The sequence below is a fragment of the Osmerus mordax genome, chromosome 5 (assembly GCF_038355195.1).
Source record: "Osmerus mordax isolate fOsmMor3 chromosome 5, fOsmMor3.pri, whole genome shotgun sequence".
NCBI lineage: Eukaryota > Metazoa > Chordata > Actinopteri > Osmeriformes > Osmeridae > Osmerus > Osmerus mordax.
Window position 1 is genome coordinate 22,484,730 of NC_090054.1, and position 13,332 is coordinate 22,498,061.

Sequence of the window (13,332 nt, forward strand, 5' to 3'; positions counted from 1 at the left end):
TCTAGGCAGAGTTATGGGCCGGACAAAAAGGGAAGAGAAATATGGTCGAAAATCTTAAAATCCAATCCAAAACACGCCCGTAGAGGGGACTCTGATGAGCAGACCAGACCAAGTTTGGGGCATGTAGGGCCTTTCTAGGCAGAGTTATGGGCCGGACAAAAAGGGAAGACAAATATGGTCGAAAATCTTAAAATCCAATCCAAAACACGCCCGTAGAGGGGACTCTGATGAGCAGACCAGACAAAGTTTGGGGCATGTAGGCCCTTTCTAGGCAGAGTTATGGGCCGGACAAAAAGGTAAGAAAAATATGGTCCAATTTTTTAAAATCCAATCCAAAACATGCCAGTAGAGGGGACTCTCATGAGCAGACCAGACCAAGTTTGGGGCATATAGGGCCTTTCTAGGCAGAGTTATGGGCCGGACAAAAAGGGAAGAGAAATATGGTCGAAAATCTTAAAATCCAATCCAAAACACGCCCGTAGAGGGGACTCTGATGAGCAGAGCAGACCAAGTTTGGGGCATGTAGGGCCTTTCTAGGCAGAGTTATGGGCCGGACAAAAAGGGAAGACAAATATGGTCGAAAATCTTAAAATCCAATCCAAAACACGCCCGTAGAGGGGACTCTAATGAGCAGACCAGACCTAGTTTGGGGCATGTAGGGCCTTTCTAGGCAGAGTTATGGGCCGGACAAAAAGGGAAGTCAAATATGGTCAATTTACACAAAATCCAATCCAAAACACGCCCGTAGAGGGGACTCTGATGAGCAGACCAGACCAAGTTTTGGGCATGTAGGGCCTTTCTAGGCAGAGTTATGGGCCGGACAAAAAGGGAAGAGAAATATGGTCGAAAATCTTAAAATCCAATCCAAAACACGCCCGTAGAGGGGACTCTGATGAGCAGACCAGACCTAGTTTGGGGCATGTAGGGCCTTTCTAGGCAGAGTTATGGGCCGGACAAAAAGGGAAGAGAAATATGGTCGAAAATCTTAAAATCCAATCCAAAACACGCCCGTAGAGGGGACTCTGATGAGCAGACCAGACCAAGTTTGGGGCATATAGGGCCTTTCTAGGCAGAGTTATGGGCCGGACAAAAAGGGAAGAGAAATATGGTCGAAAATCTTAAAATCCAATCCAAAACACGCCCGTAGAGGGGACTCTGATGAGCAGACCAGACAAAGTTTGGGGCATGTAGGCCCTTTCTAGGCAGAGTTATGGGCCGGAAAAAAAGGTCAGAAAAATATGGTCCAATTTTTTTAAATCCAATCCAAAACATGCCAGTAGAGGGGACTCTCATGAGCAGACCAGACCAAGTTTGGGGTATATAGACCCTTTCTAGGCAGAGTTATGGGCCGGACAAAAAGGGAAGTCAAATATGGTCAATTTATTTTACAATCCAATCCAAAACACGCCCGTAGAGGGGACTCTGATGAGCAGACCAGACCAAGTTTGGGGTATATAGACCCTTTCTAGGCAGAGTTATGGGCTGGACAAAAAGGTAAGAAACATATGGTCAAATTTTTTAAAATCCAATCCAAAACACGCCCGTAGAGGGGACTCTGATGAGCAGACCAGACCAAGTTTGGGGCATGTAGGCCCTTTCTAGGCAGAGTTATGGGCCGGACAAAAAGGTAAGAAAAATATGGTCCAATTTTTTTAAATCCAATCCAAATAATGCCAGTAGAGGGGACTCTCATGAGCAGACCAGACCAAGTTTGGGGTATATAGACCCTTTCTAGGCAGAGTTATGGGCTGGACAAAAAGGTAAGAAAAATATGGTCAAATTTTTTAAAATCCAATCCAAAACACGCCCGTAGAGGGGACTCTGATGAGCAGACCAGACCAAGTTTGGGGCATGTAGGCCCTTTCTAGGCAGAGTTATGGGCCGGACAAAAAGGGAAGTCAAATATGGTCCTTTTTTTTTTTATCCAATCCAAAACACGCCCGTAGAGGGGACTGATGACCAGACCAGACCAAATTTGGGCCATGTAGGGCCTTTCTAGGCAGAGTTATGGGCCGGACAAAAAGGGAAGTAAAATATGGTCAATTTTTTTAAAAATCCAATCCAAAACACGCCCGTAGAGGGGACTCTCATGAGCAGACCAGACCAAGTTTGGGGCATGTAGGCCCTTTCTAGGCAGAGTAATGGGCCGGATAAAAAGGTAAGACAAATATGGCCAAAAATCTTAAAATCCAATCCAAAACACGCCCTTAGAGGGGACTCTGATGAGCAGACCAGACAAAGTTTGGGGCATGTAGGCCCTTTCTAGGCAGAGTAATGGGCCGGATAAAAAGGTAAGACAAAAATGGCCAAAAATCTTAAAATCCAATCCAAAACACGTCCTTAGAGGGGACTCTGATGAGCAGACCAGACCAAGTTTGGGGCATGTAGGCCCTTTCTAGGCAGAGTAATGGGCCGGATAAAAAGGTAAGACAAATATGGCCAAAAATCTTAAAATCCAATCCAAAACACGTCCTTAGAGGGGACTCTGATGAGCAGACCAGACCAAGTTTGGGGCATGTAGGCCCTTTCTAGGCAGAGTTATGGGCTGGACAAAAAGGTAAGAAAAATATGTTCAAATTTTTAAAAATCCAATCCAAAACACGCCCGTAGAGGGGACTCTGATGAGCAGACCAGACCAAGTTTGGGGCATGTAGGGCCTTTCTAGGCAGAGTTATGGGCCAGACAAAGAGGGAAGACAAATATGGCCAAAAATCTTCAAATCCAATCCAAAACACGCCCAAAGAGGGGACTCTGATGAGCAGACCAGACCAAGTTTGGGGCATGTAGGGCCTTTCTAGGCAGAGTTATGGGCCAGACAAAGAGGGAAGACAAATATGGCCACAAATCTTCAAATCCAATCCAAAACACGCCCAAAGAGGGGACTCTGATGAGCAGACCAGACCAAGTTTGGGGCATGTAGGCCCTTTCTAGGCAGAGTAATGGGCCGGATAAAAAGGTAAGACAAATATGGCCAAAAATCTTAAAATCCAATCCAAAACACGTCCTTAGAGGGGACTCTGATGAGCAGACCAGACCAAGTTTGGGGCATGTAGGCCCTTTCTAGGCAGAGTTATGGGCTGGACAAAAAGGTAAGAAAAATATGTTCAAATTTTTAAAAATCCAATCCAAAACACGCCCGTAGAGGGGACTCTGATGAGCAGACCAGACCAAGTTTGGGGCATGTAGGGCCTTTCTAGGCAGAGTTATGGGCCAGACAAAGAGGGAAGACAAATATGGCCAAAAATCTTCAAATCCAATCCAAAACACGCCCAAAGAGGGGACTCTGATGAGCAGACCAGACCAAGTTTGGGGCATGTAGGGCCTTTCTAGGCAGAGTTATGGGCCAGACAAAGAGGGAAGACAAATATGGCCACAAATCTTCAAATCCAATCCAAAACACGCCCAAAGAGGGGACTCTGATGAGCAGACCAGACCAAGTTTGGGGCATGTAGGCCCTTTCTAGGCAGAGTTATGGGCTGGACAAAAAGGTAAGAAAAATATGTTCAAATTTTTTAAAATCCAATCCAAAACACGCCCGTAGAGGGGACTCTGATGAGCAGACCAGACCAAGTTTGGGGCATGTAGGGCCTTTCTAGGCAGAGTTATGGGCCAGACAAAGAGGGAAGACAAATATGGCCAAAAATCTTAAAATCCAATCCAAAACACGCCCAAAGAGGGGACTCTGATGAGCAGACCAGACCAAGTTTGGGGCATGTAGGGCCTTTCTAGGCAGAGTTATGGGCCAGACAAAGAGGGAAGACAAATATGGCCACAAATCTTCAAATCCAATCCAAAACACGCCCAAAGAGGGGACTCTGATGAGCAGACCAGACCATGTTTGGGGCATGTAGGCCCTTTCTAGGCAGAGTTATGGGCTGGACAAAAAGGTAAGACAAATATGGCCAAAAATCTTAAAATCCAATCCAAAACACGCCCGTAGAGGGGACTCTGATGAGCAGACCAGACCAAGTTTGGGGCATGTAGGCCCCTTTCTAGGCAGAGTTATGGGCCAGACAAAGAGGGAAGACAAATATGGCCAAAAATCTTAAAATCCAATCCAAAACACGCCCAAAGAGGGGACTCTGATGAGCAGACCAGACCAAGTTTGGGGCATGTAGGGCCTTTCTAGGCAGAGTTATGGGCCAGACAAAGAGGGAAGACAAATATGGCCAAAAATCTTAAAATCCAATCCAAAACACGCCCGTATAGGGGACTCTGATGAGCAGACCAGACCAAGTTTGGGGCATGTAGGCCCTTTCTAGGCAGAGTTATGGGCCGGACAAAAAGGTAAGAAAAATATGGTCCAATTTTTTTAAATCCAATCCAAATAATGCCAGTAGAGGGGACTCTCATGAGCAGACCAGACCAAGTTTGGGGTATATAGACCCTTTCTAGGCAGAGTTATGGGCTGGACAAAAAGGTAAGAAAAATATGGTCAATTTTTTTAAAATCCAATCCAAAACACGCCCGTAGAGGGGACTCTGATGAGCAGACCAGACCAAGTTTGGGGCATGTAGGCCCTTTCTAGGCAGAGTTATGGGCCGGACAAAAAGGGAAGTCAAATATGGTCCTTTTTTTTTTTTATCCAATCCAAAACACGCCCGTAGAGGGGACTGATGACCAGACCAGACCAAGTTTGGGCCATGTAGGGCCTTTCTAGGCAGAGTTATGGGCCGGACAAAAAGGGAAGTAAAATATGGTCAATTTTTTTAAAAATCCAATCCAAAACACGCCCGTAGAGGGGACTCTCATGAGCAGACCAGACCAAGTTTGGGGCATGTAGGCCCTTTCTAGGCAGAGTAATGGGCCGGATAAAAAGGTAAGACAAATATGGCCAAAAATCTTAAAATCCAATCCAAAACACGCCCTTAGAGGGGACTCTGATGAGCAGACCAGACAAAGTTTGGGGCATGTAGGCCCTTTCTAGGCAGAGTTATGGGCCGGAAAAAAAGGTAAGAAAAATATGGCCAAAAATCTTAAAATCCAATCCAAAACACGCCCTTAGAGGGGACTCTGATGAGCAGACCAGACAAAGTTTGGGGCATGTAGGCCCTTTCTAGGCAGAGTTATGGGCCGGACAAAAAGGTAAGAAAAATATGGTCCAATTTTTTTTAATCCAATCCAAATAATGCCAGTAGAGGGGACTCTCATGAGCAGACCAGACCAAGTTTGGGGTATATAGACCCTTTCTAGGCAGAGTTATGGGCTGGACAAAAAGGTAAGAAAAATATGGTCAATTTTTTTTAAATCCAATCCAAAACACGCCCGTAGAGGGGACTCTGATGAGCAGACCAGACCAAGTTTGGGGCATGTAGGCCCTTTCTAGGCAGAGTTATGGGCCAGACAAAGAGGGAAGACAAATATGGCCAAAAATCTTAAAATCCAATCCAAAACACGCCCAAAGAGGGGACTCTGATGAGCAGACCAGACAAAGTTTGCGGCATGTAGGCCCTTTCTAGGCAGAGTTATGGGCCGGACAAAAAGGTAAGAAAAATATGGTCAAATTTTTTAAAATCCAATCCAAAACACGCCCGTAGAGGGGACTCTGATGAGCAGACCAGACCAAGTTTGGGGCATGTAGGCCCTTTCTAGGCAGAGTAATGGGCCGGATAAAAAGGTAAGACAAATATGGCCAAAAATCTTAAAATCCAATCCAAAACACGCCCAAAGAGGGGACTCTGATGAGCAGACCAGACAAAGTTTGGGGCATGTAGGCCCTTTCTAGGCAGAGTTATGGGCCGGACAAAAAGGTAAGAAAAATATGGTCAAATTTTTTAAAATCCAATCCAAAACACGCCCGTAGAGGGGACTCTGATGAGCAGACCAGACCAAGTTTGGGGCATGTAGGCCCCTTTCTAGGCAGAGTTATGGGCCAGACAAAGAGGGAAGACAAATATGGCCAAAAATCTTAAAATCCAATCCAAAACACGCCCAAAGAGGGGACTCTGATGAGCAGACCAGACAAAGTTTGGGGCATGTAGGCCCTTTCTAGGCAGAGTAATGGGCCGGATAAAAAGGTAAGACAAATATGGCCAAAAATCTTAAAATCCAATCCAAAACACGTCCTTATAGGGGACTCTGATGAGCAGACCAGACCAAGTTTGGGGCATGTAGGCCCTTTCTAGGCAGAGTTATGGGCTGGACAAAAAGGTAAGAAAAATATGTTCAAATTTTTAAAAATCCAATCCAAAACACGCCCGTAGAGGGGACTCTGATGAGCAGACCAGACCAAGTTTGGGGCATGTAGGGCCTTTCTAGGCAGAGTTATGGGCCAGACAAAGAGGGAAGACAAATATGGCCAAAAATCTTCAAATCCAATCCAAAACACGCCCAAAGAGGGGACTCTGATGAGCAGACCAGACCAAGTTTGGGGCATGTAGGGCCTTTCTAGGCAGAGTTATGGGCCAGACAAAGAGGGAAGACAAATATGGCCACAAATCTTCAAATCCAATCCAAAACACGCCCAAAGAGGGGACTCTGATGAGCAGACCAGACCATGTTTGGGGCATGTAGGCCCTTTCTAGGCAGAGTTATGGGCTGGACAAAAAGGTAAGACAAATATGGCCAAAAATCTTAAAATCCAATCCAAAACACGCCCGTAGAGGGGACTCTGATGAGCAGACCAGACCAAGTTTGGGGCATGTAGGCCCCTTTCTAGGCAGAGTTATGGGCCAGACAAAGAGGGAAGACAAATATGGCCAAAAATCTTCAAATCCAATCCAAAACACGCCCAAAGAGGGGACTCTGATGAGCAGACCAGACCAAGTTTGGGGCATGTAGGACCTTTCTAGGCAGAGTTATGGGCCAGACAAAGAGGGAAGACAAATATGGCCAAAAATCTTAAAATCCAATCCAAAACACGCCCGTATAGGGGACTCTGATGAGCAGACCAGACCAAGTTTGGGGCATGTAGGCCCTTTCTAGGCAGAGTTATGGGCCGGACAAAAAGGTAAGAAAAATATGGTCCAATTTTTTTAAATCCAATCCAAATAATGCCAGTAGAGGGGACTCTCATGAGCAGACCAGACCAAGTTTGGGGTATATAGACCCTTTCTAGGCAGAGTTATGGGCTGGACAAAAAGGTAAGAAAAATATGGTCAAATTTTTTAAAATCCAATCCAAAACACGCCCGTAGAGGGGACTCTGATGAGCAGACCAGACCAAGTTTGGGGCATGTAGGCCCTTTCTAGGCAGAGTTATGGGCCGGACAAAAAGGGAAGTCAAATATGGTCCTTTTTTTTTTTATCCAATCCAAAACACGCCCGTAGAGGGGACTGATGACCAGACCAGACCAAATTTGGGCCATGTAGGGCCTTTCTAGGCAGAGTTATGGGCCGGACAAAAAGGGAAGTAAAATATGGTCAATTTTTTTAAAAATCCAATCCAAAACACGCCCGTAGAGGGGACTCTCATGAGCAGACCAGACCAAGTTTGGGGCATGTAGGCCCTTTCTAGGCAGAGTAATGGGCCGGATAAAAAGGTAAGACAAATATGGCCAAAAATCTTAAAATCCAATCCAAAACACGCCCTTAGAGGGGACTCTGATGAGCAGACCAGACAAAGTTTGGGGCATGTAGGCCCTTTCTAGGCAGAGTTATGGGCCGGAAAAAAAGGTAAGAAAAATATGGCCAAAAATCTTAAAATCCAATCCAAAACACGCCCTTAGAGGGGACTCTGATGAGCAGACCAGACAAAGTTTGGGGCATGTAGGCCCTTTCTAGGCAGAGTTATGGGCCGGACAAAAAGGTAAGAAAAATATGGTCCAATTTTTTTTTATCCAATCCAAATAATGCCAGTAGAGGGGACTCTCATGAGCAGACCAGACCAAGTTTGGGGTATATAGACCCTTTCTAGGCAGAGTTATGGGCTGGACAGAAAGGTAAGAAAAATATGGTCAATTTTTTTTAAATCCAATCCAAAACACGCCCGTAGAGGGGACTCTGATGAGCAGACCAGACCAAGTTTGGGGCATGTAGGCCCTTTCTAGGCAGAGTTATGGGCCAGACAAAGAGGGAAGACAAATATGGCCAAAAATCTTAAAATCCAATCCAAAACACGCCCAAAGAGGGGACTCTGATGAGCAGACCAGACAAAGTTTGCGGCATGTAGGCCCTTTCTAGGCAGAGTTATGGGCCGGACAAAAAGGTAAGAAAAATATGGTCAAATTTTTTAAAATCCAATCCAAAACACGCCCGTAGAGGGGACTCTGATGAGCAGACCAGACCAAGTTTGGGGCATGTAGGCCCTTTCTAGGCAGAGTAATGGGCCGGATAAAAAGGTAAGACAAATATGGCCAAAAATCTTAAAATCCAATCCAAAACACGCCCAAAGAGGGGACTCTGATGAGCAGACCAGACAAAGTTTGGGGCATGTAGGCCCTTTCTAGGCAGAGTTATGGGCCGGACAAAAAGGTAAGAAAAATATGGTCAAATTTTTTAAAATCCAATCCAAAACACGCCCGTAGAGGGGACTCTGATGAGCAGACCAGACCAAGTTTGGGGCATGTAGGCCCCTTTCTAGGCAGAGTTATGGGCCAGACAAAGAGGGAAGACAAATATGGCCAAAAATCTTAAAATCCAATCCAAAACACGCCCAAAGAGGGGACTCTGATGAGCAGACCAGACAAAGTTTGGGGCATGTAGGCCCTTTCTAGGCAGAGTAATGGGCCGGATAAAAAGGTAAGACAAATATGGCCAAAAATCTTAAAATCCAATCCAAAACACGTCCTTATAGGGGACTCTGATGAGCAGACCAGACCAAGTTTGGGGCATGTAGGCCCTTTCTAGGCAGAGTTATGGGCTGGACAAAAAGGTAAGAAAAATATGTTCAAATTTTTAAAAATCCAATCCAAAACACGCCCGTAGAGGGGACTCTGATGAGCAGACCAGACCAAGTTTGGGGCATGTAGGGCCTTTCTAGGCAGAGTTATGGGCCAGACAAAGAGGGAAGACAAATATGGCCACAAATCTTCAAATCCAATCCAAAACACGCCCAAAGAGGGGACTCTGATGAGCAGACCAGACCAAGTTTGGGGCATGTAGGCCCTTTCTAGGCAGAGTAATGGGCCGGATAAAAAGGTAAGACAAATATGGCCAAAAATCTTAAAATCCAATCCAAAACACGCCCTTAGAGGGGACTCTGATGAGCAGACCAGACCAAGTTTGGGGCATGTAGGCCCTTTCTAGGCAGAGTTATGGGCTGGACAAAAAGGTAAGAAAAATATGTTCAAATTTTTTAAAATCCAATCCAAAACACGCCCGTAGAGGGGACTCTGATGAGCAGACCAGACCAAGTTTGGGGCATGTAGGCCCCTTTCTAGGCAGAGTTATGGGCCAGACAAAGAGGGAAGACAAATATGGCCAAAAATCTTAAAATCCAATCCAAAACACGCCCAAAGAGGGGACTCTGATGAGCAGACCAGACCAAGTTTGGGGCATGTAGGGCCTTTCTAGGCAGAGTTATGGGCCAGACAAAGAGGGAAGACAAATATGGCCACAAATCTTCAAATCCAATCCAAAACACGCCCAAAGAGGGGACTCTGATGAGCAGACCAGACCATGTTTGGGGCATGTAGGCCCTTTCTAGGCAGAGTTATGGGCTGGACAAAAAGGTAAGACAAATATGGCCAAAAATCTTAAAATCCAATCCAAAACACGCCCGTAGAGGGGACTCTGATGAGCAGACCAGACCAAGTTTGGGGCATGTAGGCCCCTTTCTAGGCAGAGTTATGGGCCAGACAAAGAGGGAAGACAAATATGGCCAAAAATCTTAAAATCCAATCCAAAACACGCCCAAAGAGGGGACTCTGATGAGCAGACCAGACCAAGTTTGGGGCATGTAGGGCCTTTCTAGGCAGAGTTATGGGCCAGACAAAGAGGGAAGACAAATATGGCCAAAAATCTTAAAATCCAATCCAAAACACGCCCGTATAGGGGACTCTGATGAGCAGACCAGACCAAGTTTGGGGCATGTAGGCCCTTTCTAGGCAGAGTTATGGGCCGGACAAAAAGGTAAGAAAAATATGGTCCAATTTTTTTAAATCCAATCCAAATAATGCCAGTAGAGGGGACTCTCATGAGCAGACCAGACCAAGTTTGGGGTATATAGACCCTTTCTAGGCAGAGTTATGGGCTGGACAAAAAGGTAAGAAAAATATGGTCAAATTTTTTAAAATCCAATCCAAAACACGCCCGTAGAGGGGACTCTGATGAGCAGACCAGACCAAGTTTGGGGCATGTAGGCCCTTTCTAGGCAGAGTTATGGGCCGGACAAAAAGGGAAGTCAAATATGGTCCTTTTTTTTTTTATCCAATCCAAAACACGCCCGTAGAGGGGACTGATGACCAGACCAGACCAAATTTGGGCCATGTAGGGCCTTTCTAGGCAGAGTTATGGGCCGGACAAAAAGGGAAGTAAAATATGGTCAATTTTTTTAAAAATCCAATCCAAAACACGCCCGTAGAGGGGACTCTCATGAGCAGACCAGACCAAGTTTGGGGCATGTAGGCCCTTTCTAGGCAGAGTAATGGGCCGGATAAAAAGGTAAGACAAATATGGCCAAAAATCTTAAAATCCAATCCAAAACACGCCCTTAGAGGGGACTCTGATGAGCAGACCAGACAAAGTTTGGGGCATGTAGGCCCTTTCTAGGCAGAGTTATGGGCCGGAAAAAAAGGTAAGAAAAATATGGCCAAAAATCTTAAAATCCAATCCAAAACACGCCCAAAGAGGGGACTCTGATGAGCAGACCAGACCAAGTTTGGGGCATGTAGGCCCTTTCTAGGCAGAGTTATGGGCCGGACAAAAAGGTAAGAAAAATATGGTCCAATTTTTTTTAATCCAATCCAAATAATGCCAGTAGAGGGGACTCTCATGAGCAGACCAGACCAAGTTTGGGGTATATAGACCCTTTCTAGGCAGAGTTATGGGCTGGACAAAAAGGTAAGAAAAATATGGTCAATTTTTTTTAAATCCAATCCAAAACACGCCCGTAGAGGGGACTCTGATGAGCAGACCAGACCAAGTTTGGGGCATGTAGGCCCTTTCTAGGCAGAGTTATGGGCCAGACAAAGAGGGAAGACAAATATGGCCAAAAATCTTAAAATCCAATCCAAAACACGCCCAAAGAGGGGACTCTGATGAGCAGACCAGACAAAGTTTGCGGCATGTAGGCCCTTTCTAGGCAGAGTTATGGGCCGGACAAAAAGGTAAGAAAAATATGGTCAAATTTTTTAAAATCCAATCCAAAACACGCCCGTAGAGGGGACTCTGATGAGCAGACCAGACCAAGTTTGGGGCATGTAGGCCCTTTCTAGGCAGAGTAATGGGCCGGATAAAAAGGTAAGACAAATATGGCCAAAAATCTTAAAATCCAATCCAAAACACGCCCAAAGAGGGGACTCTGATGAGCAGACCAGACAAAGTTTGGGGCATGTAGGCCCTTTCTAGGCAGAGTTATGGGCCGGACAAAAAGGTAAGAAAAATATGGTCAAATTTTTTAAAATCCAATCCAAAACACGCCCGTAGAGGGGACTCTGATGAGCAGACCAGACCAAGTTTGGGGCATGTAGGCCCCTTTCTAGGCAGAGTTATGGGCCAGACAAAGAGGGAAGACAAATATGGCCAAAAATCTTAAAATCCAATCCAAAACACGCCCAAAGAGGGGACTCTGATGAGCAGACCAGACAAAGTTTGGGGCATGTAGGCCCTTTCTAGGCAGAGTAATGGGCCGGATAAAAAGGTAAGACAAATATGGCCAAAAATCTTAAAATCCAATCCAAAACACGTCCTTATAGGGGACTCTGATGAGCAGACCAGACCAAGTTTGGGGCATGTAGGCCCTTTCTAGGCAGAGTTATGGGCTGGACAAAAAGGTAAGAAAAATATGTTCAAATTTTTAAAAATCCAATCCAAAACACGCCCGTAGAGGGGACTCTGATGAGCAGACCAGACCAAGTTTGGGGCATGTAGGGCCTTTCTAGGCAGAGTTATGGGCCAGACAAAGAGGGAAGACAAATATGGCCAAAAATCTTCAAATCCAATCCAAAACACGCCCAAAGAGGGGACTCTGATGAGCAGACCAGACCAAGTTTGGGGCATGTAGGGCCTTTCTAGGCAGAGTTATGGGCCAGACAAAGAGGGAAGACAAATATGGCCACAAATCTTCAAATCCAATCCAAAACACGCCCAAAGAGGGGACTCTGATGAGCAGACCAGACCAAGTTTGGGGCATGTAGGCCCTTTCTAGGCAGAGTAATGGGCCGGATAAAAAGGTAAGACAAATATGGCCAAAAATCTTAAAATCCAATCCAAAACACGCCCTTAGAGGGGACTCTGATGAGCAGACCAGACCAAGTTTGGGGCATGTAGGCCCTTTCTAGGCAGAGTTATGGGCTGGACAAAAAGGTAAGAAAAATATGTTCAAATTTTTTAAAATCCAATCCAAAACACGCCCGTAGAGGGGACTCTGATGAGCAGACCAGACCAAGTTTGGGGCATGTAGGCCCCTTTCTAGGCAGAGTTATGGGCCAGACAAAGAGGGAAGACAAATATGGCCAAAAATCTTAAAATCCAATCCAAAACACGCCCAAAGAGGGGACTCTGATGAGCAGACCAGACCAAGTTTGGGGCATGTAGGGCCTTTCTAGGCAGAGTTATGGGCCAGACAAAGAGGGAAGACAAATATGGCCACAAATCTTCAAATCCAATCCAAAACACGCCCAAAGAGGGGACTCTGATGAGCAGACCAGACCATGTTTGGGGCATGTAGGCCCTTTCTAGGCAGAGTTATGGGCTGGACAAAAAGGTAAGACAAATATGGCCAAAAATCTTAAAATCCAATCCAAAACACGCCCGTAGAGGGGACTCTGATGAGCAGACCAGACCAAGTTTGGGGCATGTAGGCCCCTTTCTAGGCAGAGTTATGGGCCAGACAAAGAGGGAAGACAAATATGGCCAAAAATCTTAAAATCCAATCCAAAACACGCCCAAAGAGGGGACTCTGATGAGCAGACCAGACCAAGTTTGGGGCATGTAGGGCCTTTCTAGGCAGAGTTATGGGCCAGACAAAGAGGGAAGACAAATATGGCCAAAAATCTTAAAATCCAATCCAAAACACGCCCGTATAGGGGACTCTGATGAGCAGACCAGACCAAGTTTGGGGCATGTAGGCCCTTTCTAGGCAGAGTTATGGGCCGGACAAAAAGGTAAGAAAAATATGGTCCAATTTTTTTAAATCCAATCCAAATAATGCCAGTAGAGGGGACTCTCATGAGCAGACCAGACCAAGTTTGGGGTATATAGACCCTTTCTAGGCAGAGTTATGGGCTGGACA